Genomic DNA, 27,852 nt, shown 5'->3' on the forward strand with positions numbered 1-27,852 from the left:
CTTTAGTTTCCCTCGATGAAACATTTTCAAATTTTCAGAGGAGATACTAGAATAGTATATCTTTCGAATGCCGGGTGCCACTTGGGTGGACATTTTTATTTGATAATAACGGTTTTTGGCACACCGTGAATGGAGAATATAGTCCATTTGTCTAAAACGTAGTTTCAGGAAAGAAACATTCGAAATTTAAATTATACTTGATTTTACACGAAAAAGTAGCGTCCTCCGTTTTTTGGGCATGGAAATTATAATTTTCACACCATCTAAAATAAGATTTAGTGATTAATTTATTGCAGGTCGATTAAAATCTGATATTTCTAGAACACATGCAAGTAGTTTTGCTGTATCTACATGCTTCTCTCTCTCTCTCTCTCTTCTTGGCGTAACGTCCTCACTGGGACAAAGCCTGCTTCTCAGCTTAGTGTTCTATGAGCACTTCCACAGTTATTAACTGAGAGCTTCCTCTGCCAATGACCATTTTGCATGTGTATATCGTGTGGCAGGCACGAAGATACTCTAATGCCCAAGGAAGTCAAGGAAATTTCCTTTACGAAAAGATCCTGGACCGACCGGGAATCGAACCCGTCACCCTCAGCATGGTCATGCTGAATACCCGTGCGTTTATCGCCTCGGCTATATGGGCCCTGTATCTACATGCTTAACATGTTTATATTTTCTTCTTTATTATATCAAAAATCAAGTTTGGAAATATCTTCTGCTGCCGGGGCAAAATGGACACTCACCTTTTTGAGAGAAGCGGCAAGGGAAAAATATAACCTAAATCACAAACCAACCAAATTCTTCGATTTCAGTATATTTTCGGTTAAATGTTCACTATAGTAGACATAGGGTGAAACAAATTGGTCAAAAAACGACAGCTGTGGAAAATAGTTGTTCTAGGCACAGCTGTACATGCCGACAAAAATGAAGCTTTATCCAAAACAGCCTGAATTTAAATTAACTGAACAAAAATGAATTACTTTGGCGTATTATTCATCCATAATAGTTGTTTTGTAATGAAATGACTTTATATGTGTAAATAATGTACGAAATTCGTAAAAGTCTCATGGTGTCCATTCTGCCCCGTATGCTTGAAGACGGTCATGAAAAACTAACATTTTTCGTAACATTTTTTGAAGTGGATAAATCATTTTTCTTCGTGAGCATTCTTATGCAATAGATGCTAAATAGACTTTAAAAGGATAAATGTATAAAAAAAACTAAACTTTTTTGACATCTTGCCAGGTAAAGTTGGCAAAAACCTTAGGATGTCCATATTGCCCCGCCTACCCCTATCACAATGGGTTCAAACAACGCTCTGAATAGGGCATTGTAATAATGCATAAAGCGAAAGAGAGCCTATAGCTCTTTACCACAGCATGTTAAGGGCAAACGTCTTGAAATCCCGCTTGAACAGTGCATCAGAACTTCAGTTGCACAAATCTCAAGAAGCAAGCTTCAAACAATAGTGCATTTTATTATTCTGTTGTTGCTCATTTGTAATAAGTTTAAAATAAGAAGGTCAGGTACGCTGGTTTTGTTTACGAAGAGATTTCTGCGTACGAAATCGTGAGTAGGTGCCAAAGTCGGCCATTTTGGCAGCCATTTTGGGATTCTAACAAGTCGGTCCTTAAGAACAACAGAATAGGGGAATCAACGTATTTTGGACACAGCGTTACGCCAATATATTTCGGACACTTCCATTTGTTTTTGCCGTAAGTGTCCAAAAAATATTGGCTCGTTGCTGTGTCCAAAATATGTTCCCGGGTAGAGGTAAAATACTGACGATCAAAACATGATGTTGGTTTGATTGATATAAAAGATAAAAGATCTGAAAATAATATCTGAAAAATGTTCCTGGAACATCTGACCAATTTCAAAATTTGATATTTCAAGATCACACGAATAGCTCGCTGCTATTGGTTAGATCTTACAAAATCTAAATATGATTTGATGATGATGCTCCAGGAGTAAATTTTTGATTTTATTTTTAGATCTTTTATCTCTTATGTCAATCAAACCCATATCACTTTTTGATCTCCATATCAAAATATGCTATTATTGAGCTTTTTTCCTCTACTCGGGTTGATTCCCCTATCCTGAAGGTTCAGGTTTCTGAAGTCAATTTCACTTAACCTTCCAGGACGCGCGCCATCAAGCAACCGAAACTGCACCGCGCTCGCACTGTATACGAAAAGCGAGGTTTTTTTGGTAGTGTTTTACTTTTTACAACAGCGCGCGCTGTAGGATTAATAAGTGTTTACCGAATACTCGAAAACGCAGTTAGCGTTAGCGTAGTTACGGTATACTTCGTAGATTGGATGCTAACAAAATTTATGTACCTTTTGCTAATCTTGCTCGGATTTTACCGAATACTCGAAAACGCAGTTGCGCAAAAACTGGACAATTACATATTAAATGATACGAAGTTCCATAATCGAATTCACAGCTATCACATACAAACGCATCAGCTGAATATTTGCCATGTAACAGCTGAGTCGGCAGTGGCCAGTCAATGCTTAGACCAGAATGCTGCAATTCTGCTTTGACAGATTTGTAAGATATTTCGCCACCCTTGGCAGATGGCTCAGTACAATACAATTTGGTTTGACGACATGACTCCAAACTATCCCAGTATTGTCTGTGTTGAGTGGTAGCCCAGGTGTGAATTTAAAGATTTACCCAACACTTCGATATCGGGTTAGCTGGCTCAGGGCCAATGAAGTCATGTGATGCTCCAGTGGGAGCTAACTCATCAGCCAATTCATTTCCAGCGATGGAAGAATAAACAGGTACCCAAAAAAGGTGAACAGCGTTTGCTGAATTCAGCTTCTCGATTTGAGTTCGACAAGCGATAACTATCTTCGACCTGGAGTTGGCCGAAGCAAGTGCTGTAATAGCAGCCTGGCTATTTGAAAAGAAGCATATTACTTTGCCCATTGCGTGCTGCTGAAGTGCTGATTGCACTCCGCACATAAGAGCAAAGATTTCGGCCCGAAAAACGGTGCAGTGTTTATCAAGAGAATAAGACTGATACAGCTTTAGCTCACGAGAATAAACACCAGCACCTGCTCGACCTTCAAGAAGGGAGCCATCACTTCTCTCCAGATAACCAGATGTCCACTCTTCCCGGGAAGGGAATTTCGTGGAAAATGTCCTATATGGAAAATTACAAGCAATTGTAAGATCACTTGGAGCAAGGTCAACTTTGTCCTAATTCACCAAAAGTGGAAACAACGAGGTTTGAACTGCGGTTCACAGGAGTTTCCTCTAGTAACCCGAGTACCCATAGGCGGTAAGTGCAAGAAAGTGCTTCTTGTTTGAGATAAATGTGCAGTGGGGAAACGTCAAAGAGAACTTCGAGCGCTGCCGTGGGAGTTCAAGAGAACGTCCAAACAATCAGACATCGCCATTAAGCACATGGAGATGGCCTAATTATGATTGGACCGTTCTCACTTCGCCCTTTTGCCACCACACAAGACATCCATAAGCCAATATTGGACTAACAACAGTTGTGTAAATCCATTTAATATACTTAAGTTTTAAATCCCAAGATGTACAAAAGGTTCGCTGGCATTGCCCGAAGGTCATACAAGCTTTCTTGATTCTAAACTCAACATGAGGTGTGCAGGAAAGCTTGGAATCAAAAATGACTCCAACGTACTTTACCTGTTCAGTCACATTGATTTCAGAATCAAAGAGACGTAAAGGACGGACACCATTACGGTTTCGCTTTTCCGCGAAAAGAACAGTAGATGTTTTACTCGGATTTACCGAAAGACCGTATTGGCGACACCAACCCTCAACTACCTGAAGAGCGTTTTGCATCAGATCGAAAAGGGTGCTGATGCACATGCCGACCAACAATGTTAGGTAGTCGTCGGCAAAACCATAAGTAGGAAAACCGCTGAGTTGCCTCAATAACGTATCTGCTACGAGATTCCATAAAAGTGGTGATAAGACTCCCTCTTGGGGGCATCCACAAACACTCAATTTCCTAATCGCCGCTTGTCGAGAAGAGATGTCGGTTTTCAGCATCTGAAATGATTGGAAATCATTGGAGATATACCATGAGCCCGCGCGGCTTCCAATATGGCATCGAAAGGTGCGTTGTTAACCCTAAAAGGGATACCTGGGGTCCATTGGACCCCAGGCGCCTTTCAGAGCTCGTCTTTGATGGAACACACTCAGCGAGGTGACGAAACTGAGGCCATGAACTTCAGAAGGTATCCCTTTTAGGGTTAAAGGCACCCTCGATATCTAAGAAAACATTCAAGCAGGATTGCTTTTGAGCGAATGCCTTCTCGATATCGTGAACACCCTTGGCCAGATGAACATCACGGATGTGATGATCTACAATGCGTTCTAGGCATTTCAGAAAAAAAATATTTTTTTTTAGTTTTTATTAATGTGTATTTTAACTTAAATGCTAATTCTACGCTCAGAAATAAAGAAGCCAAACTGATAGGCCTTAAACTCTTTGCTTCTTCGTACAACGCACGGCCACTTTTAGAATAAACTTTACAGTAATATTCCGCAAGTAGTTTTTTCAAAACATTTTTCTGAAGCAAAATAGGATAAATCCCATCTGCCTCAGAAGATTTGGAAGGAGCAAAACTATTTAGTGCTCGATTCCACAGTTATAATACTTCGTGCGAAAACCAGAGAATCATAACTAAAAGAAAAGACATCAGGTTCATCCGTAGATGTAATATCCATCCGGGAAAGTGTGTGCTGAATAAGCATTCCAGAACTTCCTCATCAGAGGAAGAGAAATCGCCGTTTGGCAAACGAAGTCCGTTCACTCGGAAATCCTTAGATTTCGCAAGGATTTTGTTTAACCGATTGACTTCACTCAAACTGGAAACAATTGTACCTACAAATGTTTTTCCAACCGGATTGTTCTCCAGACCGGAGAGCTTTTTTGCCGACCTGAAAGCCGCCGAACCAGCCGAATGTCGCATGTTCCAACTCTCTACATTGTTTCCTGAGCTTCGCCATATTAGAGTTCCACCAAGGGGGTCCTCTTACGGTCGGCAAGCTTCTTCAAAAGCTACCATGATGCAAGTCGTTGAAGTACATATCAACGCCATCATCTAAATCACTTAAAGTGTTAATGGATGGTGAGTATACATGAAATTTGGCCGCAACCAAATCAGTAAGGAGATTCCAGTTGGTTGATCGAGGATTCCTGAAACGCATAGCTTTAGAAGTAACAAAGATTATCTGACGTATGCCAATTGGTCAGCTCGTGATTAAATCTACTAGAGCAAAGCGTTATGTTTAACACTTCCTCTCTGGCAGATACCATGACGGTTGGGCGATTGCCTTTGTAAAGTAATCCAAAATCTGTACTACTTAAGTACTGGAGCCTCTTAATTTTAAGTCTGAGCTGCCCCAGATGATAGGGTGAGCATTAGCATCACTGTCAACAATCAGCGGAAGGCCTGTTGAAGAGCGGTATGCGATGATTTCTTTAAAAGCATCCGTATACGTTCACCATGCGGTAAATAAAGCAAACAATAGGGCTCTGCATTGTTTTGATTTAACCCTAAAAGGGAAACCTTCATGGCCTCAGTTTCGTCACCTCGCTGAGTGTGTTCCATTAAAGACGAGCTCTGAAAGGCGGCTGGGGTCCAAATGGACCCCAGGTATCCCTTTTAGGGTTAATATGGGATTTTGACGTTTCTTGGCCTTGTTTCTGTAAGAGTAAAAGAGAAGGAGAGAATTTCATGCAGTGGCCTATAGGGCACTGCATGAAATTCTCTCCTTCTCTTTCACTCTTACAGAAACTTTGTAAACAACAAGGCCAAGAAACGTCAAAATCCCATGCAAAATCAAAACAGTGCAGTGCCCTATAGGGCACTGCACTATTTTGAATATGTATGGGATTTTGAAGTTTCTTGGCCTTGTTGTTTACAAAATTTCTGTAAGAGTGAAAGAGATGTATAGAATTTCATGCAGTGACCTATACCCATGGTCTACTGCACGAATTTATTCTGGCCTGCTTACTCTCACGCGAAATTTGACGTTTGAGCGGTGTCGGCACCGCTCAAACGTCAAATTTCGCGTGAGAGTAAGCAGGCCAGCATAAATTCGTGCAGTGGATCATATTTCCTGTTAAGGTTGCCAACAGATACATCAATATCAATAGTGACAGCACATAAATCACTGGTGGTTAATTCAGAGACGAGTGTAGCAACGATTGCGTTGTTGACAAGCACACAGGCTCGAGGCATCACACGCATGGCTGTGGATCGCCAACCCGGAGACAGCGGATTCGGTTCCCGCTCACGTCAAAAAGTTAGTGTATCCTAGGATAGTGCATCATAGTGCTTGTCAAACAATACAGAAGACGTTCATCGGTGCAAACGGTTTAACTGCAATGCTTTTAAACTGCAAGTCCGGTTTGTGCAACAAATTTGCATTTATTGCACCGCCAAACGTCAAAATGGTGCGCTATGTTAGCCCAAATGAATAGTCGGATCACGTTTACGGTTATTTTCTGTCGTTTGACAACTTGTTGACATCTGTCAGTCGTTGCAGTTACCGAATTTCGTTCGCTAAGTGAAACGTGAACGTGGTGTAGTTATCGAACGTCTACTGTATGCAAATTCACGCAATGGCCGGTAACTGTAGAAGTGACCAAAGAACACAAAGTTGAGGAGTGGAAGGCCACGTTCCAGTGGGAACGGAGGGAAAAAAAAAAAAAAAGATGTTCAGAATTCAATTCGTTGATTCGTAAGTTTTGCAATTGGCTTGACAAATTATACAAAAGTGCAAAACAAACTGATTGAAAGGTGGAAGCAATATTATGTTGAACTCTCGAACAAAACTTCTTCAAGACTAATGTTATTCAGTTGTTCGTATTTGCAGATAAGCTTCGGTTTGTCCACTCGTCAACATTGCAATACAATGAATACTTTCATAAATATGTAATTGTCAGTAAGGCAGTAAATAAGCGATCCACTCAAATTAGCATTACCAATTATCCTTGCCAAGTCCAGTTCAGTTCATTTGGCAGCAGGCGCAGCTTCTGTTTCACTTGATTACATCCAATAATGGTTGGCAGACACACATGCCTATACACACACATAACCGCTGCGCTGAGCTGCTGTCGCAAATGCTGCTGCAACTTCAATAGCCACGCTGCTGCTGCTGCTGCTGCTGCTGCAATTGCTGTCTCAAAGCGGCCGCCAACGACCGTCCGCCCGGTGCCACCCACTCCGCATCCATCGCCGTCGGTCATCCCGCTATGGCTAAATTAATTTCAATTGATTGCCTTCTAAAATATGTTACGGACGACGGCGGGGCTTTTGCTCGATAAATAGAATGTCGAAGCGGCGGCGGTGTGGTGTGGTGGCCGGCCCAATGGGAGACAAAGAGTGGTTGGTTGGACGATGGCATTGGGTACCAGTGCCAACAGAGGCTCGACCAGCCGGTGTATGCAGAAGAAGAAGAAGGTGGTAGCGCCGGGTGGCGGTGGAGACGACGGGTGCGCTCAATTAGTCGTGAAATGGAGTGATTTGTTGCGGTGTGGGAAGTGAGTACCTACCACCAGGCAACACCATAGAGTCCACAATACTCCTACATAATACGTATTCAGAGAAAGAATTAGGCCTTTGTTGAGGTGAAGGCGATTTGCGGTGTGAGAATGTCGGCTTTTTTTTTCCTGTTGGTGACCGATCGCTTTGGTGGAAATTTGTTTCGCAATTATTTGTACAGGGTGTGAATATTGTGGTCTTATTTTCCAGAACACTTTCTATGAAGTGGGTCTTACAGGTTGAATTGATTTTCAATTAGCATTTACTGTATTGTTCTGATTATAATTTTGTTATTCCTCAGTAATTGACGCACTCCAGTGTTCTTTCTTTTAAAGAGGACAATGAGACCTACACCCAACTAGCAGATTCTTCTTCTCATATCTTCAACAGAGTACGGCGAATTCTGTTTATAGTTCTTTGATAACCTTTTTGGTTTTCAAATAACTCAACGTACATATGTACAGATGGGTAAATTATTGGTTAAATTGGGAAAAAAAATCTCAGCTAAGGTAAAATTTGAACTCACGACCCTTATTCACTAGACTAGTGTTTTACAAACTAAGCTACCGAGCCAATTAATGACCCGGCATTTTAGTTGTCATAAGATAATAGGACAGATCGGTGAAATACTAGATTTGTAGTAATGAGCTGAATTTTAGTATGGTGAGAAGGTCAATTCTCCGTTTCTGCAATAAAATGGTGCAAAAAACGTGGGTATTATGATTCCTTGCGTAATTTGATGCTGTTTGAGCAAAACTTTGGGCAACAGTGTTGTTGTTTACTCCATTTCTTGCAACATAAACAACATATATGTTATCCAAAGTTTTGCTCAAACAGCATCAAATTAGGCAAAGAATCATAATACCCACGCTTTTTGCACCAATTCATTGCAGAAACGGAGAATTGACCTTCTCACCATACTAAAATTCAGCTCATTACTACAAATCTCGGATACTTATTCAAAACGACGTATCAGCATAGGATTTGTGTGTATTATACGTCGTTTTGAAAAAGTATCCGAGAAATCTAGTACTACACCGAACGTGCCCCATTAATGACCCGGCATTTTAGTTGTCATAAGGTAATAGGACACAATCAGTGAAGTACTAGATTGAAAATAGTTTTGTGTAATCTTCATTTCTGCAATGAAATAGTGCAAACAGCGTGGGTTATACGATTTCTTGACTAATTTGATGCTGTTTGAGCAAAAGTTTGGGTAACTGTGTTGTTGAAGTTGCAAGAAATAAATAATACTACATCACAGTTACCCAAACTTTTGCTCAAACAGCATCAAATTAGTCAAGAAATCGTATAACCCACGCTGTTTGCACTATTTCATTGCAGAAATGGAGATTGGATCATCTCACTATACAAAAATCCAGCTCACTAATTTCGATCTAGTACTTCACTGATTGCGTCCTATTCAAATCTCATCGATCTATATCATCTTCCCCAAAAACCGCAAATATAACCATCTCTGTTTTACATAATTACGACGAGCGAAAGGCTAAGGTGACAACTAAAATGCCGGGTCATTAATTGGCTCGGTAGCTTAGTTGGAAAAGCACTTGTCTTGCGAATAAGGGTCGTGAGTTCAAATCATACCTGAGCTGAGATTTTTTCCCAATAGGAAGCAATCAGTGAAGTACTAGATTGAAAGTAGTGAGCTGGATTTTTGTATGGTGAGACGTTCAATTCTGCATTTCTGCAATGAAATGGTGCAAACAGCGTGGGTTATATGATTTCTTGGCTAATTTGATGCTGTTTGAGCAAAAGTTTGGACAACTTTGTTGTTGTATTATTTATTTCATGCAACTTCAACAACACAGTTACCCAAACTTTTGCTCAAACAGCATCAAATTAGTCAAGAAATCATAATACCCACGCTGTTTGCACCATTTCATTGCAGAAATGGAGAATTGAACATCTCACCATACAAAAATCCAGCTCACTACTTTCAATCTAGTACTTCACTGATTTCCTCCTATTCACCCATTTGTACATATGTACGTTGCGATGACACGAATGCCACAACAATGGTAAAGTGTCGTTAATAAATAGTAATAATAATAATAATATGTACGTTGAGTTATTTGAAAATCATAACTGATTACACGGATTGGTACCGAAAATTTGCGTAAGATTTTTTGTATGAGAACCCAAAAATTTTTGTATGGCGCGTAAGATTTTTCAAACCCTCCCTCCTCCCTTAAACCCTTACGTAATTAATGGACAGCCCCTAACTGAAAGTTACCTTTCAAATCAGATAGACACTTTTGTAAATTTTAATTATTTTTCATATTTTTCAATAATTTTTAATAATTCTTTAACTCTCCTTGAATTATTGATGAAAATATATCCAAATTGAAGTATTTTGAAATATTATTAGCTAAAATGAGAAAAAAAAAAAATAAAAGGGCTTAACTGAAAATTACCCTTTAAATAAGGTAGCCCCTTTTGTAAATTTGGATTATTTTTCATATTTGCCAATAATTTTGAGTAGCTCTTTAACTTTCCTTGAATTATTGGAAATAATAATCCAGAATAAATAAAATTAGCTATTGACCATCCAGTTCCAAACTGTTCACGACCGTTCGAAACAGTCGCCGTTTCAAACGGTCGGTGGAACAGTCGGTGACGGATTTGACAGCAGAAATGAGCGAGAAAGATATCGCGCACAAACGCGTTTTCAAAAACATTCAATTGGTGGAACAAGGACAGCTAACCGGTCGCCCTGATCAGCTGTTGCCGGCAGCCAAGCCGCCAGCTTTTTGGCGCGGAAGTCGGGAAGTCCACTTTGATCTCTACTCCCTTATACTATGAGTAGAAAGAGACCGATATAGCCACAAAATCATCAAGTTATTAATAGAATACGGTCGATAAATCAGCATATGATATGAAAAGTTTGGCTCAAAAAGAAAAGTGTTCTATCCTATAAGATCGAAAAAGCTAATAGGAAGAACACGCCGCGATATAGGCATACCCCTATGAACGGAGTGCGAATTCCGAAAAAGCTACCGATCGATAGAATTTGTGATGAAAACAGAACAATACATTAGGCAGTCGGGTGCCTGAAACTTTTGCCAGTCTTGGTAAGGTGGTATGAAAACTACCAACCAAGCCGATCTGTTTAAAAGCACAGGTCGCACGGCAGAAGTTTCACGCATTCGATGTATTCGTTCAATACATGGCCTACTTGCCTAATTTCACCTTCTATAAAAAAATTCACACTTGTTCGCTACCTAGCGAATTCTATCATATCTATCATTTCATTATCCACTTTGATCTCTACTCCCTTATACTATGAGTAGAAAGAGACCGATATAGCCACAAAATAATTGCTAATGTTTGTTATTCTGAAGACCTACGTTTGAAATAATAATGTGCTTGAACAAATTTGCTGATTAATTGGTTTCTGTAGAATACATCGACAATCTCCTCGGTATTTGACGACTGTTCTGATCAGTTTCACAAACAGTCAGGATAATCCAACTTTGAACTGAATACACAATAAAAAAAGGAAAACATAAAAGGGCCTAACTGAAATTGCTGATATTAAAGGGGCCTAACTGATTTTGAGATTTTATAAGGGCCCTTTCTGCCGTCCATGCTCAAAATTCATTATTTATGGGATTTTTGCTATAGTGTGATGCAAATAATGCACCTAAAAAAGTCTTTCGTTTTTAAATAGGATCAACTAATCTGGAAGGTAATCTTCTCATACGATTTTCTCAATGTTACCGTTTTGTAGATAGCCCCTTATCAAATGTTACGCCATGTTGAACGCATGCTTAAGCTAGCTCATCCTTACAATTACCGATCGATTCGGGTTAATTCATGAACAGTTCATTCTGGTTAGGCTACCTAAATTTTAAACTACAAATTTGTCAGATTTTCATTTTTAAATTTCATGGTGGTCTCCAGTTAGCCTAGTGGTTAAGGCTACGGATCGCCAATTCGGAGACGGCGGGTTCGATTCCCGTTCCGGTCGGGAAAATTTTCTCGACTCCCTGGGCATAGTGTATCATTGTACTTGCCACACAATTTACAAATTCATGCAATGGCAGGCAAAGAAAGCCCTTCAATGAATAACTGTGGAAGTGCTCTAAGAACACTAAGTTGAAGAGAGGCAGGCCAAGTTCCAATGCGAACGTCGAGCCACAAAGAAGAAGAAGAAGGGAATATCAGAACCGTTCCGTAGGAGTTCCCGGAGATTCTAGAGGGTTTTCTAGAGGGAGTTCCAAGGATGTTTAGAGGCGTATCAAGGCATTCCAGGCGACTTAAGAAGGGTGCCAAATGGATTTCCGTTGGATTGAAGAGGGATTTGGGGAGCTTTCAAGAAAATTCCAGCAAGTTATCAGAGGAGTTCCAAGGCGTTTCAAGACGTTTCAGGTGGTTTAATGGGATTTTAGTGAGTTTGAAGAGGTTTCCAGAAAATATTCAAGGCATTTCAATACGTTTCGCTGGTTTCAGGATCATTCAGGAGGATCTGGAAGGTGTTTTCGGAAGTAGCAGTATTTTCCCAAGGAAGTGCCTGGGATGTTAAAGTGGTGCAACCCCTTGAGATCTCTAGAACGCTCGTTAAATTCCATGCAACCACTTAGGACCTCCATAAAACTTCCTGAAACGTCCATAAAACCCCTTGAAACTTCCTGAAACTCCCCTGAAACCTCTTTAAACACTCTTGAAACCAGCTGAACCCTCCTGTAACACCCCTGGAACGCCATCGGAACACTCAGAAAATTCCTTGAAATTTCCACGAACAACTGTGCAAATTCCTGAAATACCCTAGTCTCTAGAGCGCCTGTGAACCTCTCTGAAACCCCATGGAACCCCTTTGGAACAACCCTGAATCCTCTTGCAACACCCAGAAACCGCCTATAACTCTCTGTAGCGCTTCTCCAACCCCCTGATACATTGATTGATTGATTGATTGATTGATTGATTGATTGAGATTGATTTGTCTTTATTTAAGAGACATTCAGCCCTCGGCCCACCCCTGATACATCCTGAAACGTCCCTGAAACCTCCCAGAATCCTCTAAAACGGCAAGGATACCCTGTAACGCCACTGCAATTACCTTATACTTGCCGAAATACCCTGGAACATCCCTGGAACGCCTCTGAAACGTTTTGAGACGCCCGCTTAACCTTTTAGGACGTGCGCCAATTTGAGCCTAAAACTGCACCGCGCTCGCGACGTATACGACAAGCGAAGTTTTTTTGGTGGTGTTGTACTTTTTACAATGACGCTCGTCCTGAAGGGTTAAATTTCCTGAAGCACCTCTGGACGCCTCAGAAAACGCCTGGAACGCTCCAAAAACCCGATGGAACACCCTGGAACGTCCTGGAAATCCCATGGAACGCCCTGAAATACCCCTGAAACCCTTTGCAACCCCATGGAAAGACATTATCCCGAACTCCATGACCCATTGCCCCTAATGATTTATCCACGAGCCTATCTGGAGACCCGCTTTGGGTAATAAACGTCACGTGGTTTCCTTCTTTGTTGCTGTTATGCTCTGTTATGTTGTTATATGTTGTTCTTTCTGGTCTTACTATTAAGAAACTGTTTGGCATTCTCATTGCTAATGTTATCACCAGGTAAGTGTCCTTCTTTCAAACATAGCAGTGGCGATTCCCTAACCTCAAATCTACCTGTGCACCAAGTATAAATTCTTGAATTTTTTGAACAAATTTGCTTGTAATAATTAGAAAATGACAACAATAACTGCTTTCACTCATTTCTGTTTCAATTTTGATCATAAATTATCCGCAATTGCAAGTTTTAGGGTCGGTGCACAGGTAAAAAGTGAGGTTACGCGACGCCACTGAAACATAGGCTATTCGTTCTAGTTTCAGAGCCACATTAGATCATTTTTTCGGCCATATGATCCGAAACAGATAGTTTAATAAGTAACTGTTTTTGACATTTTCAGCACTGATTCGGGGTAATGAAATTCGTAAAAATGTCATATTATCCCTGGGACCGTCTGAAAATCCCTGGAACGTCTCTGAAACACCCTGGAACATCCCTGAATTCCATGTAAGCCCTTGAATGCCCATGCAACGCTCCTGAAACTCACTGAAACGCCACTGGAACCCCTTTAAACCCCTGGAACGCTCCTTAACGCTCTGAAACTCGCTGGAACACCTTGGGACATCCCTGAAACCCCATGGAACACTCCCAAAGACTCCTGAAATTCCCTGGTATTCTCAGGAACACCCTATTGAACGCCCATGCAGCCCGATCTAACGCTCCTGAAACCCCTTGAACAGTCCTGGAACGCCCTGAAACCCACTTGAACACCCCTGAAAACCACTTGAACACTCCTAAAACTTTATGGAACGCCCATAATGTCCTGAATGTCCTGAAACCCCTTGAAGGCCCCTAGACCGCTCCGAAACACCACTGGAATACTTGGTACGCCCCATGGGACCGTTTGAAACCTCCTAAAACCCTCGGGAATTCTCCTGAAATCGCATTACCCTCTAATACCCTGGGCTTGGATTATATCTTCTAGGAAGCTTTGATTTCATGCATGTGGTCGATGTGCTTTGCAGTAATGATAGGAATACATAGCTGAATGTATAATCAATGGCAAACAATTGTGTAAAAATCAGATCTTCAAGTCATCTGATATAGTTATACTGATCATGATGCTGCATAGTATATCGAACATTTGTCGAAGTCATTTATGTGCCGGGAAAATATAATTCCAAGTTGGTGAGAATATTACAAACTGAGGGAGGGTAATACTGCCCATGATCGCATATCAGTCCCATCTTTGCTGGGTTTCCTATTCATATGGGACAATTATGCGATCATAGGCAGAATAGGCCCAGTTAGACCCCTGAATGGGCAATGTGGGTTAGTGTATGGGAATGCCATTGAAGCTTTGTAATATTCTCCGAGGCTTTCGAAATCCAACAGGGCGCGTCCCCGGGTTGCGGATAGGGGGAAAAGGGAGATTTTTCGCATTTGTACTGTAATCAGCCAATGTGATATTATCTCCTATGGTGTTGTAGTGCGAATGAATGATCTCATTCTATGGGAATTCGAACCTTGTAATGTATTGTTTATTAACTCCAATTTTCTAAGCTTGACAAGGTTTTGAAGACAAACATGTGATGAGAGAATTGCCTAATAGGAAAGTCACATCAGCAAAGCTTTTACATATGCAAATGCTATCCATGGAGTCATGCCTAGCATTTAATATGTATGGCAATGACTGGTTCTTACCTAGCAGGGGTACTACAAGACCACGCGGACAATTCGATTAAAGGCTTAATTGGGGATAATATATTTTCCAGAACTGAAGGGACATTTTTTCCGGTGTGACTGGCGAGTCGGAGAGGGTAGAAGTTTCCGTTTGCTATAATTCACAAAACAAACAATCAGGCGCTTTTTCTTTCTATGACTTGCTTGGTATTTTGTGGATTATTGTTTTTTGGTTTTGGAAGGTATGCGATTCACTATTGAGCCTTAAAATTATTTTGCATCTGAATAGCATTGATATCGTCAAGTCTGTACCAACCAACACCCTAATCCCACACCAAAATACCCTTTTCCTATCCCATGGCGTTTATGTGGTCAGCAAAGACTATTCAGCCATTACCCCTCCTTATCATCGGCTTTGGACTGACTTGCGCTCTCATTGCCCCACCAAATGCTGCAAAATGAAAATGAAATGAAATAGTTGAATTTTTGAATTTGTGCTAGAATAATGGATTCTTCGTCGTCTATGATATTAAATAAGTTCTACGATAGTTTACATGAGTTTAATTTGAAATGTGAAAAGGTTGACACTAAATGTTTGAATGTTCTACAGTGGAATGTTAGAGGTATAAATGATTTTGAAAAATTTGATGAAATTATATATTTTGTTAATGAATGTAAATTGAATGTTGATGTTATTGTGATTGGTGAAACGTGGGTTAAAAAGATGAATAGCAATATTTATAGTATTCCTGGCTACCGCGCATATTTTTCCTGTCGCGATACTTCTTCTGGCGGCTTAGCTGTTTTTGTGAAAAATTCTTTGGGATGTAAACTGTTACAAAATAAAACAATCAATGGTCTCCATTATGTTCACATAGAATTAAAGCTTTTTAACTATTTGTTCAATGTTGTTGGTGTGTATCGTCCACCTTCGTTCGATTATAATGAGTTCCAAGATATTTTAGAAGACTGGTTGTCCAAATGTACTCCGACAAAGCCATATTTAATTGTTGGTGATGTCAATGTTCCAATAAATCTGCAAAACAATAATATTGTTATTAAATATAAAAACTTACTACAATCGTATGGTTCAGTATGCACGAATACTTTCTCCACACGTCCCACTAGTCAAAACATTTTAGATCATTTCATTTGCCCTATGGATGTAGCTGCAAGATTAAAAAACCACACTATTTTTAGTGACATGAGTGACCATATCCCTGTAATTTCATCTCTCTTTTTAAGTGATGAGAAGAGGCAGCATGAATTGAAAATGTCTATTGTTGATAGAGTCAAATTACAAAACGAATTTTCTGTATTTTTAAATAATTTTCCTGCAGTTGATGATGTGGAAGTTGCCCTAAATAACATTATTGAAACTTATAACAAATTGTTACATGACTGTACTAGAAAGTTCACTAAAACTGTTAGACTGAAAAGAGAACATTGTCCATGGATGACATACAGTCTTTGGCGATTAATACAAATTAAAAATAATTATCTGAACAAACAAAAAAGTAACCCTACAGATGAACATATAACTGAAATGTTGGAGCATGTCTCAAAAAAAGTTAAATCTGCTAAGAAGCGATGCAAAAAGCAATACTACGAAAATATACTCAAAAGTTCTAGTCACTCTAATGTATGGAAGAAACTGAATGAAATTTTTGGTCGTACTAAAGCCAATGAAAAACTAAAATTACGAAATGGTGCGAACATTCTTGAATCAGATCAAGATGTTGCTGAAATGTTTAATTGCTTTTTTTCTAGCATCGGTAATAATCTAGCACAAAAAATTCCAAAAAACGCCTTTGACTTTTTGAAACCTGTAAAGGGTGTTAGCAGCTCTATTTTCCTGAGACCTGCTAGTATAAATGAAGTTAGCATTCTTATAAGCCAACTTGATACACAGAAAAGCAGAGGGCATGACAACATTCCAGCTGATCTGGTAAAAGCAAACGTAGGCCGGTTCTCCGGTATAATTGCTGAGCTGTTCAATAGAATGTTATTAACTGGGTCCTATCCAAATATTATGAAAATAGCTAAAGTCACTCCAGTTTTCAAATCAGGGGACTCTTTTGATCCCTCTAATTATAGACCGATATCAACTCTTTCCGTAATCAATAAAATATTTGAGAAACTGTTAACCGTACGTCTTGTAAACTTCTTATGTGCTAATAACGTCTTGTATAGGTATCAGTATGGTTTTCGAAAAGGTTGTGGAACTGGCAATGCTATAACTGAACTTATTGATGATTTGATTTTTGAAATAGATAAGAAAAACATAGTTGGTGGATTATTTATAGACCTGAAAAAAGCGTTCGATACCATAAATCACGAAATTTTATTGAAAAAATTGGACAGGTACGGGGTGAGAGGAATTGCAAATGATTTAATAAGGAGTTATCTTTCGGATCGCAAACAATTTGTAGCGATAAATGACTGCCGCAGTAGTCTACAACACATGAGCATTGGAGTGCCTCAAGGAAGCAACATCGGTCCTTTACTGTTCTTAATATTTATTAACGATTTAAGTAACTTAAAGCTGCGCGGGGTGCCAAGGCTCTTTGCTGATGATACGGCTTTGTTTTATCCACACCTCAATATTCAGTCTATTGTACAAGACATTGAGTCAGACCTTGCGAGTCTGACGAATTATTTCAATGGCAATCTTCTCTCCTTGAACTTGTCTAAAACAAAATACATGGTCTTCCATTCACCACGAAAAAAAATCTTTAGTTATCCCGATCCTTGTGTAGGAAATCTGCGTATAGAAAAAGTCTCGTCTTTCAAATACTTGGGTCTTCACTTAGACTCTTGTCTATCTTGGAATAATCATATACAACAAGTATCGAATAAAGTGTCATCTTTGTGTGGACTAATGAAGAGGGTTCGCTCCTTTGTACCAAATGAAGCATTGCTACGTTTTTACTTTGCCTGTATCCATTCTGTGCTCCAATATCTAATAGTAGCATGGGGTCATGCTGCTAAATCCAAACTAAAAAAACTTCAATCCTTGCAAAATCGCTGTTTAAAATTAATTTTCAATTTGCCACATTTATTCCCAACTATTGCACTGTATAATTATTCAAACCACAAAGTTATGCCCATATTAGTTATGCCTTGCGTGACATTCAAACAATCACATTTGTACATAATACATTGAATAATAGGAAATTCCATCATAATCTTGTTTTTTCTGCTAGAGTAAATTTTCATAACACTAGGCATGCCAATGAACTTATGAGAAGTAGTGCAAGTACAAATTTAGGCCTAACGCGTATCACCAATTACGGACCATTAAAGTTTAATGCACTTCCCAATGAATTAAAAGAAATATCAAATTCGATCATCTTCAAAAGCAAGCTGAAGCATCACATACGGAGGAATGTAAATGAATTTATTCTTTAAGCGTGTCAACAATTTTGTGAATGTAGGTTTTTGTCTGGCTTCTGTCAGTTTTTTTTTCTCCTGCATTTTAGTATATTTTAAATTTAGTTCATTCTTAAGCCACAATCGTTATCACAATGTAATTTAATTTAAGAATTATTATTGATTTTGTTCGTGAATCCCTTCAAAGGAGCAAATGCTCCACTGGGATTTCGCATTAGTTTTTTAATTCTTAGTTTTTTAGTATCCGCGTTTTTTTTTTGTTTGTACTTTGTTAGGTGTGTCCACAACCAGGAAGCTCCATGCGAGCTTTTTGGTGTGGGGGTCAGCGGAGGGTAATAAAAAAAAAAGTGAGTGTAACTCTTTGCAAGTGAGTGTTCCCATCCTTGCCCACCTCTTGTAACTATAATGTGATTTTGATATTTGTGGTTGGTTTGCCAACGAAGCTTGTTTTGTAACAGCAGTTTTTATTAAAATAGTGTTTCATTTCAAATAGATGTTCCAACAGATTGGCTCTTGGATTGGGATTACGATTGGATCCTAATCTTGTAATTTTCCCCAACAAAAGTCCTTCCCGTAGCTCATGTGGAGATGCAGAGGTGATCTGGGTTGTTAATTTCAATGTACGACATAGGTACTAACCCACAGGACATGTTGTAGTCCTGAAGTATATACGAAATGCTCTACATGTAATCTTTTCACTGAATCCGCCCGTTAAACCCCTTAGAGAACGTCAACCTTCACCTCAAAACTTCCCGTCAAAGACTGTCAAACTATGTAACTACTATGTTATTTTGCGTCATCACAATCATCGCTAATCCCCATCAACATCTCACTTTGTTTGATCGTTTCAGCTTCCCAATCTCAATCAATCAACCGTCATCGTCATCGTCGGTCGACCGCGTCGTCGATGAAGGTAGAAAGGCAGCGATGAAGCGGCACTTCGAACCGCTCTTCAAAGTAACTGTTGTAGCAGCAAGGCACATACCTACAATATTCGGAGGGGTAGCAGTACCAGAGCAGCACTTCGCAGCATGTCGGGTGCAAAACTGAATTGTTGAAAACAACACAAGCTACTACAGATGTTCGGTTGGTTGAACAGAGGTGCAAAAATTGCTGTTCAAAACCTTGCTTGCTACCTAGTACAACAGTGTTTTGTGATCGCGGTGAGTGAGGGTATGTGTGTGCCGTATGGTGGTGAATGTTCGCTTCGATTGAGTTCCAGCGTTTCAGAGTGTCGAGCGACGACGTCACAAAACAGTAATTAGAAGAAATAGGAAAATACCAAACAACCCGAATGCTGACGGTGCTGTTTTTCTGTGCTTGTTGTTGTTGGTGGGAAGAAATTGAACCAACTCGGGTGAAGAAGAAGAATTGCAATACTCTTTTGTAAGCGCGGAGTGAAATTTCGTTGAGGTGCCCGGAAGACATCAGGCGGCTAAAGAAGAGTCGATACCCGCGCGTGTGTTGGTGTACGAAGTGGAAGTGATCCGGTGCTAGCTGGATAGTACCTTTGTGCCGCGTATTTTTTCTCTTGGTTTATTGTGGATATCTTTCAAGTAAACGACGACTACAAAGCAGACGGGTAAATACAGTGTAAGTGAGTGTAAGCACCAGGAGAAAATTAGCCCGAAAGAAGAAATCGGATAATAAAGGTTACCCCCGAAGGCAGGCAGCAGAAGGAGAGCAGCAGCAAAAGAAGACCCAAGAGTTGCGAAAAGTAGGAGGCAACTCGGTCGCCTCTCTCGGGGTGTCGCGTCATTTGGTCATCAATCAACTTGTAATTTGCCTACCGCCGCGACCCCGAGCCTGGGTCAGCATTTCCGTTCGGGAGATACCTAGAGTAGAAGACCAAGCGCCGTACAAAAGTCAAGTAAGTGTGAGATGCTTTCTTTTATGTTCGTTGGCGCATGAAATCGTGATCGGTTGGGGTTTTACGTCAGAGGAACTATTTTTTTCGCAGGCTGCTATATTGGACGAATGTTTTTATAGTTATAAGACACATCCGAGACTATGTTCTCGTCATATTTTTCCATTTAGGTAAACGGCACAAGCGATGTAAAGCACAGTGGATCAAAACGTCGCTATTCACAAATCATTTGGATGACTTATCTCACAAACTTGGGAGTACTGCTTGTGGATCATGTTCGTATGAATAAAAACGAGTTCACCACACTACAACTTTCGAACATACTGAAAACAAAAGGTTCGGTATGAATAAATGTAGCTCAGAAGTTGCTACAACTACAACCTTACCGAGTTTATCTAGAAGTTTCTCGACAGATTTCTCCCGTAGTTTCTTTGGAAATTGCCATCAAGGGGTTCTCCCAGAATTCCCTTGATATGTTTTTACTCGGAATTTCTTCCACAGTTCATCTCGTTATTCCTTGAACACTTCTTCGCAAGATTTCACCAAGATTTCTTCCCAGATTTCTAAGGGAATTTCTTACAAGAAACTTTGTAGGCCATCCCAAGAGGACAAAAACTCTAGGAGTACCTATGAGAGAAATCCCACGAGGAACACCAATTTATGCATAATATAATCACAATCAACAAGAAAGTTATTGATTCTATCATTACATGTAAATCTAGGCTCCAACGTAATTGCATCAAAAATTTCTTCAAATCACACATCATTCGGAGATTCTTAAGCGATTTTCTTCATAGAGAAAACCCGGAAGAAATTCGCGGAGGAAGTCCTAGAAGCAATCCCGATGGTATTTATTTATTTATTTATTTATTTATTTGACAACACCAACAGACAATAATGGTCCCAATGGTTGAATAAAACTTAAACTAGACAAATACATTTGTACAAAAAAAAACATGAACATACATATTCCTAAAGGAACTCCATATGGATGTGTTTTTTTTTTTGAAATTCCTTTGAGATTTTTTCCATAGGTTTTTTCTTATCAATTTCATCGCGGATGTTTCCAAGAACTTCTGCAGTGTTCTTCAGAATATTTAATCCTCCTGGGGTTAATCTAAGATTGTTTGCAGAGATTCCACTGGCAATTTTTTAAAGCTTTTCACTAGTTTCTCCAGAAATTGAAAATGGGATTCCTTCGCTCCAGGATTTCCTCTAAATTTCTTTGAAGAATTCTTTCAGGCATCTTAACAAGAGTATTGAAAGAGAAGCTCCTGTAATGTTGCTTAATAAGCTCCGAGCATTCTTGACCGGATTTCTGCAAGGATTCCTATCATAATTCTGTAGTTCTCCGAAGATTCCTCAAGCAATCATTACTTCACGAATTTGTTCTAGGATTTCTGCGGAAATCTTTCTGAGGATTTATCCGAGAAATTCCTGGAGCAATTGTTTGGAAATTTCTCCAAAACTTCCTAAAAAAAATCTTCGAGGATCTCTCTAAGGATTTCATTCGTTTTTTTTTTCGGGAACTTCTTTCGCAATACCTTCAGGATTTTTTTCGGTGTCTCCCAGGATTTCTTTGCGTAGTCATCGAGGACATTCCTTTCAAGATCTTCCGGAAATTCACAGACTCTAACATTTTTCCAGATTGCCTTGATGATCACAACATTTAATCAGTTTATTCAGTTTACGCTGTTAAGTGAATCCCCCTATTAAAATAGTTCTACAGAGTTCATCTAGGAATGTCTTCGGGTGTGCTTCCGGATTCCTTTCAGGACTTCGTTCCGGAGTTCCTCCAGCACTTCCTTCCTGAGTCCCTTAGAGAATTTCTTCTGGTGCTTTTTCAGGGATTCCGTCCTCCCGTCTTGTCAAAAAAAAGTTGCAGGAATACCAACGATTTCTCTAAGGATTTTGTTCCAAACATACCCCAGGATCTCCATCGGAGTTCTTCCAGGAGTTACTTCAGCGCTTCTTTTCGGTGTTCCTTCAGCAATTTCTTCCAAAGTTCCTCTAGGAATATTTTAGGGAGTGCTTCCAGAACTCTTTTTCGGGCTTCCTGCAGGAATCTCTTGCCTCGTTCAACCTAAAATTCCATCCAGACTTCCTCCGCAATTGCTCCGCGAATATCTTTTGGAATACTTCCAAGAATGCAAAAGATTTCATTAAAAAAAAGTCGTTCCAACTTATTTTCCGGATTTTTTTTAGAGTTTTTCCAAGATTTCTTTCCGAAGTTCCTTCAGCATTTGCTTTCGAAACTCCTCCAGGAATTTTCTGACCACAGACATCACTGACATTCCTGTAAGGACTCCAGAAGATATTTCTGGAGCTACTTCGGCAGATATTCCTGAACGAGACTTCTGAAGGAACCCCGGCCGAATTTTCTGAAGGAACTCCACAAGAAATTCTTAAAGAAACTCCAGAAAGAAATCAAAACATTCTGAGGATTTTCGGACGGTATTCCTGGAGGAACTCCGGCCGGAATTCCTGAAGAAACTCCGGACGGAATTAGTGAAGGAACTCCAGACGGAGTTCCTGGAGTAACTCTGGGCAAAGTTCCTAGAAGAACTAAGGACGGCATTTTTGCAAGGATTTTGGACGGAGTTGCTGAAGGAACTTCCGACAGAATTACTGTAGGAACTCCGGACGAAATTCCTGGAAGAATTCCGGGCCGAATTCCCAAAGGAACTCTGGACGGAATTCCTGGAGGAACTCCGGACGGAATTCCTGAAGGAACTCCGCCGAATGGAATTCCTGGAAGAACTACGGACGGCATTCCTGCAAGGATTTTGGGTGGAATTGCATAATTTCCGACAGAATTGCTGTAAGAACTCCGGACGAAATTCATGGAAGAATTCCTGGCAGAATTCCCAAAGGAACTCTGGACAGAATTACTGCAGAAACATCGAACAGAATTTCTGGAGGATCTCTGAACAGCATCCCTGTGGGAGCTTCGGACAGAATTTCTGGCTGGAGGAACTCCGGACATAATCCCTGGATGAACTCCGGAAGGAAATCCTACAGATATTCCGGACGGAAATCCTGGAGGAACTCCGGAAAAAAGTCCTAGATGCATACTATAATTTCTTGGAGGTACTCCGGAAGAAATTCCTGCGGGAACCTTGGAAGAAATCCCTGGAGGAACACCGGAGGGAGTCCCTGGAGAAATTCCGAACGGCATTCCTGGAGGAACTTCGGACGGAATTCTAGGATGAATCTGGATAGAATTTCTTTGAGAAATCCGGATGGAATTCCTGGAGGAACTCCGGACAGAATTCCTGGAAGAACTTTGGACGGCATTCCAGCAAGGATTTTGGACGGAATTGCTGAAGAAACTTCCGACAGAATTGCTGAAGGGCTTCTTGGAAGAATTCCAGTCGGAATTCCCAAAGGAACTCCAGATGGAATTCCCGAAGGATTTCCAGAACAAAATCGGACAGAATTCTTGGAGGATCTCTGGACAGCATTCCTGGAAGAACTTCGGACAGAATTACTGACTAGAGGAGCTCCGGACAGATGGTCTAGATGAACTACGGACAAAATTCCTGGAAGAATTCTGGGCCGAATTCCTAAAGGTGCTCCGGACGGAATTCCCGAAAGATTGCGAGAGAAACATAGGACAGAATTCTTGAAGGATCTTTGGACAGCATTCCTTTAGGTACTCTGGACAGAATTACTGACTGGAGGAACTCCGGACAGAATCGATGTACTCCGGACGAAATTTCTGGAAGAACTCTAAGTGGAATTCCCAAAGAAACTCCGGGTGGAATTTCCAGCACTCCTGAAGGAGCTCTGAAAAGAATTACTGACTGGAAGAACTCCGGACAGAATCCCTGGATGAACTTCGGAAGAAATTCCTACAGATTTTTCAGATTCCTGGAAGAATTCCGAGAGGCATTCCTGGAGGAGTTCCGAAAGGAATTCTTGGAGGAACTTCGAACGGAGTTCTAGGATGAATCTGGATGGATAGAATTCTTGAAGGTACTCGGATGGAATTCCAGAAGGAGCTTTGGTTGTTATTCCCGAAGGAACTTCAGAAGCCATTTCCGAAAGAACTTCGGACGGGACTCCCAAAGGAACTTATTGGAGAAATCTGTGACGAGCACTATAAAAACTATGCACTAGCGTATTACATGCCAAGCTTCATACAGTATTATTGCCAAATTCTAGAAGAATTTTTAGAAGTATTTACATATTCTTGAGAACGTTTGATGGAGCTATAAAAATGTCTAAAACATAACCTAAAAAAATATTTGAAGAACTTCCAAGCCTAGTTTTTGTAGGAGCTTCTGGAATACCTTTTCTAGGAACTCCTGTCAGAATTTCTAAAGCAACTCCTTCTATAAGTTGCATTTGCACGTCCTTGCGAGTTCAGTAAGACTCCCGTATTTGGGCTGCTTAAATCTTAGGTTGAACATTAACAGACATCCCACGAGAACTTTGAAGAAATATCCCGCAAGAATCTCTAGACGAAAGCTCACGATATTTTTTTAGGAAAACATAATTGAAGAAACTGAGAAAACAATCCCGTGACGACCTCTGCTATCAAGGAAAACCTCTGGAAGAAAGTTCTGCGATAAACTTTTGCAGAAACACATGAAAAACCTCTGCAAAAATTCTGGGAGGTACTTTAGTAGACATTTCAGGAATGACTCCTGTTCTCCATCTGGGAGAAATTGTTCGAAAATCTCTGGGAGAAATCCCGAGAAGAACTTCTGAGGAAATCGCGGGAGGAACACCGGAAAGAATTGCAGAAGATTATTCAAGAGCAATCGCGAGAGAAACTCTAGGGGAAATCTCGCGGCAACATCTGATAAATATCCTGGGAGAAACTCCTGTAGAAATTCCGGGATAAACGCTGGGAAAAATCCCAGGAAAATTTCTTGAAGAGAACTAAGGAGGAATTCTGGGAGAAATCTCACGAGGGATTCCTGTAATTCCTTTAAAAATCGGTCAGAGTTCTTGGGAATATTCCGGAAGAAATTTGGAAGAACCTCCGGAATCAATCTGAGGTGGAATACTAAGCAGAATATCGTAAAAAGGAAGAAATCTTTTGAAAGTTTTTTCCAAGAGGTACCTCTAAAAGAGTTTCAGAAAGAATCCCTGGCGGAATTTGTGCAAAAGATCTTGGTGGAGAAATTTATGAATATATTTCAACTTCCGGGTTCATCCGCGTCCACCTAGAATTTGATCTCTTATCATCAAAATCGTAGGCTTGCCCGAAATGTATACTTGATTCTGGAGCCCTCCTCTTGTTCATTCTAGGACGGTTCTTCAGATTCTTCTGGATTCAGCTTGTTTTCCGAAGAGTTACCCTAAGAGATCTGCAACTTCTACGCGGAACCTCATACTTTTTAAAAAAAATCAGCGTTCCTAATATGTACAAATTGTTTCAGATGATATTTTTTCAAATGAGTAATCCATATGAAACATTCGTCTTTTTTTTGGGACAGCAAATTGAAGACTTTTTTTTTATCTGTATTAACGAGATTTTTAGCCCTAGGCTAGTTCATCTCGGGACCCACGCTTTACTTCCCTTCTGAAGGAAGAACTCACATTTTGCGAGTTTGTCGGGAGTGGGATTCGATCCCAGGTCCTCGGCGTGATAGTCAAGTGTTCTAACCATCACACCAGGTCCGCTCCACGAAATTGAAGATGTCTCTAGTCCAGACACTACAATTTCTACTAAAAAACAACGGATGCAGTAGACGATTACAATTCCATCAGGGAGTCAAGCTTCTTTTCAAATTTCCAGAAAAGTTGATCTAGATGCATTTTAAAGTCATATTAAAAGTTCTGTAAAGTAATGAGAAGATGTTTTCAAGATATCACAAATGAACTTAATACATTACTTAGATTTACTCCAGTCCAAGTAATTGAGATTTCTCAGAAGGGTATTTCTCAAAATGTTAAGGAGTTCATTTTAACAAAAGTACCTAGTCTGAATTATTTGAAACTTTTGGACGAGCCGAAGTCAATGTTCCACGTCCAAGTGGCATGGCATGGTCACGGAACGTGACAGGATACCAGAATATGTATTTGAATTTCCGTATTGCGGATGCTACAATAAGTCAATCTTTTGGAATTGCTCACCCGTAAAAAGTTGTTGAATCACATGCCCGGCAGATGAACCCATCGTTTTGCGGGTAGGAAGCCTAACAATGTAAATTCTTCTAGCAATAAATGGTTGATTCATACTTATACCCATCCTAATGTAAATAAGAATACCCTCCTGCGATTAAATAGGGTAATTCGCCAATTGTTACGGTTAGTATCGGCATTTTGGTTTTAGTTTGTTTTTCCGTGTATAATTCCACTTAAGTTGAAAAATATCCAGGGAACGTCTAGATCTACTTATCCCTTATACTGCCCATTGAATTGGTATTCCCTTAAATTCCATTTTCTAAGAGAAAATAGAACATTTGTATGGGAAGTCTGTAACCCAAATGTTGAACGCTTCCTTAAGCTAGCTCATCCTAATGTTGGACGGTTCTCGCCAATTGTTGAACGGTTGAAGCATTGTTCGTAATTGATGACGTATAACCCGACATCAACCTATCATTCACCTGTTTTTATTTTGGCCACCAAACCCAACATAGACACGACAGTTTCCCGATGTGGGTACAACATTGATCCAACATTTGATAAAATTTGACCCGACTTTGACCCGACATCCGATATTTTTTCACTCTGGCGGATTTTTTTCCGTTTTTTTTTGTGTTTTGTGCCCAGCTAGTCCGAGCTAGTGACAATTCATTTGAATGACAAGGAATCGCACATTTGAAGAAAGCTCTAGTGGACTAAAATCGTTTTAAACATGACTAGATGCAAAAATGGCTGGAAAGATTTGATTAGAAGCGAAAACGACAGAAGAAAAGTACGCCTTTAAAAGCCCCTGAAATTCTCCTGGACCCACTCAACCCCCAAGGACACTCATGGAACGAACTTTTCACGCGTGGGTTGCTCCTGAGCCTCCTGGAACGCCTTGAAATACTCCTTAACACTCTGAATTCCTCTTGAACACCTCTGGAACGCCCTTGAAACCCATTGAAAACCACTGGAATCTTTCTGAAGCCCTCTGGAACACCCCTAGAACATCCCTGGAACGCCCTTGGAACCCCATGAAATGCACGGCTAGGTAAAGTGAAAAAAACATTTCTAGCAGTCATGCTAACATCGTAGGTTATGGCAGTGTTCAACAATTGGATCATGGATGCATAATGATAGTGTGATAAGAAAAATATTTTTTTGCAATTTCTCATCGTAATAGGCTGATTTACCTCACGCAAATCTGACAGGAAAAGGCCTACTTTCCCACACCAAATTAACAGTGCTGTAATGGTTCATTACAGCACTGATTTGCGTTGCGTAATGAACCATTACAGCACTGTTTTCAGTTTTGGTCAACTTCTTGATTCTTTCTGGACGCAGTTTTGAAAAACTGTAACAACTGCACAGTATAACCTGTTATGTTCAGATTTTCTTAAACATGGCTATGAACATCAGTGTGCAGTTTGATGATAAAGTTTTGTTAACCTTCCGTAACTCGCGCGGTTGACTACCTGCGTCAGCACCACGCTAATGCTGAGTACAAAAAGCGAGATTTTTTCAACGTGTTGTACAAAATACAACAGCGCGATCGTTCGAGGGTTAAAAACTATTCTCAAGGGTAATTTATGAAAAACGTTGTACGCAACTCGGTGCAGAACTCGATTTTTCCAGCACTCGTCGTAATTATCCAACTCGGCAAGCCTCGTTGGATAAATGTACGCCTCGTGCTGTAAAAACCGTCATTCTGCACCTTGTTGCGTAAACTACTATTTCCAGATT

At 40.2% G+C, this 27,852-nt stretch overlaps 1 protein-coding gene across 11 annotated transcripts in view; it reads left to right on the top strand.

Annotated features, from left to right (window-relative positions):
- Positions 1-27,852, top strand: part of LOC109416471 (arginine-glutamic acid dipeptide repeats protein) — a 220,974-nt gene that overhangs the window by 11,965 nt on the left and 181,157 nt on the right. For all 11 annotated transcript variants that reach the window (XR_009998004.1, XM_062853708.1, XM_062853709.1 and 8 more), the window contains exon 2: positions 19,010-20,028. The gene's annotated coding sequence lies outside the window, so the exon portion shown is untranslated. The remainder of the gene's footprint in view (positions 1-19,009; positions 20,029-27,852) is intronic.

This window comes from Aedes albopictus, chromosome 2, assembly GCF_035046485.1.
Source record: "Aedes albopictus strain Foshan chromosome 2, AalbF5, whole genome shotgun sequence".
NCBI classification, from domain to species: domain Eukaryota; kingdom Metazoa; phylum Arthropoda; class Insecta; order Diptera; family Culicidae; genus Aedes; species Aedes albopictus.